Source organism: Cavia porcellus, unplaced genomic scaffold, assembly GCF_034190915.1.
Source record: "Cavia porcellus strain 051 isolate PalLab524CR breed Dunkin Hartley unplaced genomic scaffold, mCavPor4.1 scaffold_32, whole genome shotgun sequence".
In the NCBI taxonomy this organism is placed as follows: Eukaryota; Metazoa; Chordata; class Mammalia; order Rodentia; family Caviidae; genus Cavia; species Cavia porcellus.
The window spans coordinates 24,691,803-24,694,547 of NW_026947515.1; the positions used below are offsets into that span (position 1 = coordinate 24,691,803).

Consider the following 2,745-nt stretch of genomic DNA (forward strand, 5'->3'; position numbering starts at 1 on the left):
GAAAAAACAACAAGATGTCCGCACTTTCTAGCTTCTGGACATTAAATTAGATATGGAGAGCAAAGACTCACGAGGAATGTCTTATCCTCCTGATCCTGTTGTAGTTTTTGGTCAGCAAGTTGGGGGTTTCATCTTTGGGGCTCCCCATTTCCATTTAGCTTCCTGACAATTCCCATGTTCTCAGGAGTCACCACTAAACACTCAGTCTTTACTATTCACTCAAATGTAAATGGGAGATACATGATTATCAGTCACCCTTTCATCATTGAGACCCAGTACCTCCTTGGCTCCAGCCTAAAAGAGGACACACATGATTTGCATCGTTTGGTCCGTGGTCACCTGGCTCCGAGGCAGAGCCATCATGGAAGGGGGTGGTAGAGTAGGACTGCTTTGCTCATGGAGGCCAGAGGCAGAGCAGGGGGACAGGTCCCGGGAGGAGTGGGTGTGCCGAGCACATGCACCCAGGACTTCTCAGACACACCCAGAAGTGTGTTCCACCCCTGTCAAGGTGAATCCAAAGCTAATCAAGTTGACCCTCTACCTTATCCATATACAGTAGGTCATGTATCAATTTTATGAAGGTATTTCCTTTACTGGTCTTTTTTTAAAGGCAGGATATTTCACTGTATGATTTAGGCTGATCTTGAACTCACTCTGTAGCCCAGGCTGGCCGCAAACTTACCGGGATCCTCCTGCCTCAGCCTCCCCAGTGCTGAGATTACCCATGTGTGCCACTGTGCCTGGCTTTTTCGTTTTTCTTATTGAGGGATCCTTTGCATCATCTAAACTCATCTTCCTGGGCCTCAGTTTAGTCTAAGTGGATAGTGAGGGAGTCCCCACATGTACAGGCCCCTTCAGTCTCTTCCATGTCCCTAAGGTGGTCATCCCTAGAAGCCAGATGGGCTGTTGGAGCGAGGCAGCAGGTGTGGCTCATGCTTTCAGGGATTTGAGGAAGTAATTCAGTGTCTCTGCTGATGCCCTCCAGCCCCAGTCCTGTCCACCAGGAGAGTGGCACGGTGTATGCCTGTTGGTCTTGTGCCCTGTGTCTTTTTCCTAGGGTTGCCACAGCAAAGGGCCACAAACTTGTTGGTTTAAAACAACAGACATAGATTCTCTCCCATTCTGTGAGGCCTGAAATCCCAACCCAGGTGTTAGCAGGCTGTGTGTCGTTCTGAGGCCCCATGGGAAGGCCCTTCCTCGCCTCGTACAGCTAGAGTGGCCCTGGCTTGTGGCTGTGTCACTTTAGTCTCTGCTTCCATTCACACGTCCATGCTTCACTCTCTGCAGTCACCGTCTGACACTGTTCCCATGTGCTGCTTCCTAGCCACCACGATGCCCTTCCACCATGGAGCTGACTGACCATGGACCAAACCCCCTCAAACCATGAGGCAAATTCAATGTCCCCCTCGGGTCTGTCTCACCTTCTGTCTCCTACAGGGACATTTACATTGGTTTTAGTGTCTATACTCCCCTGGGTTTATTTGTCGAAATTTTGTTCTGGGCATTGTATACCTGAGATAGACACTAGAAAGGAGAAAAAGTATATTTTGGGTTAGGGTTTCAGAGATTTCAGTCCATGGTTGGTGGACTCCAAGGCAAAAACATGGTGGGAGGGCCTGACGGTGGAAAGTTGCATGCTTCATGGCAGCCAGGAAGTGGAGTGGGAGGAAAAGAGCCAGAGAAGAGACACACCCTGAAAGTCCTGTCTCCGGTGACCTAATTCCTCCAAGGAGACCCCGCCTTGTAGCAACGCACTCAGCTGTGAACTCAGCTGTTCATATGAGTTTGGTGCTCTTGGTACATGAGTTTTTGGGGGAACATTTCATGCTTAAACTACGATGCTGGGCTAACTTCAACTTGATCCTTACCTGAGATGCAGCTGCAAAACTCTATTTCCAAATAAAGTCACATTCTAAGCACCTGGGTGATTGAATGTGTGTGCGTGTGCGTGTGCGTGTGCCTGTGCGTGTGTGTGTGCCTGTGCGTGTGCGTGCGTGTGTGTGCGTGTGCGTGTGTGTGTAACACTCTTCAGTTCCCGCTGCTCCTCAGCGTCTCTTGCTCTTTCTTCCTGGTGACACAGCCTGCCTCTTTCATCAGCTCTGTTGTCCCTGACCTCATTATACAAGATCCGGGCAGGCAGATGATTATAGTGTCTTCTTTTTCCTCTCTGGATGCAGGGAAGAACTGTGGCACTGGGCAGCTGCATTTATTTCCAATGAGACATCCAAGTTTCAACTGGCTCTTGGTTTCTGGGTTTCAGTCCATGGTGGACCCACTTAAGGCACAAGTGGCCTGGTGGAAGGCCCCGGGGGAGAAGGTGCTAATCTCACGGCAGCTGCCAAGCTGAGAGAGAAAGGAAGAGCCGGGCTCCCAAAGCCCCAAGTCACTGGCCTCAAGCCCCAGTGACACACCTCCTCCTATCAGGCCACTCCTTTTTCTTCTGTTTCATCCATTTATTTATTACTCTTTTTGGCTTTTGTTTTTTTTTAGTCTTTTTGAGACAGGGTCTCACTATGCAGTTCAGGCTGGCATTGGGCTCACTTCCTAGCCCAGGCTGGTCTCGAACTTGCAATGATCCTCCTGTCCCAGCCTCCCGAGTGCTGGGATTACAGGAGTGCACCACCGCATCTGGCTTTATTTTAATATGGAATGCTTCATGAATTTGCACATCATCCTTGCGCAAGGGCCATGCTCATCTTCTCTCTATGGTTCCAATTTTAGTACCTGTGCTACTGTAGCAAGCAC

General features: G+C 49.7%; 1 non-coding gene across 1 annotated transcript; it reads right to left on the reverse strand.

The window, feature by feature from the left end:
- Window positions 1-2,638: 2,638 nt before the first annotated feature.
- Window positions 2,639-2,745, reverse strand: LOC111755469 (U6 spliceosomal RNA). Its single transcript, XR_002790027.1, has one exon. It is a non-coding gene; the product is annotated as a U6 spliceosomal RNA (small nuclear RNA).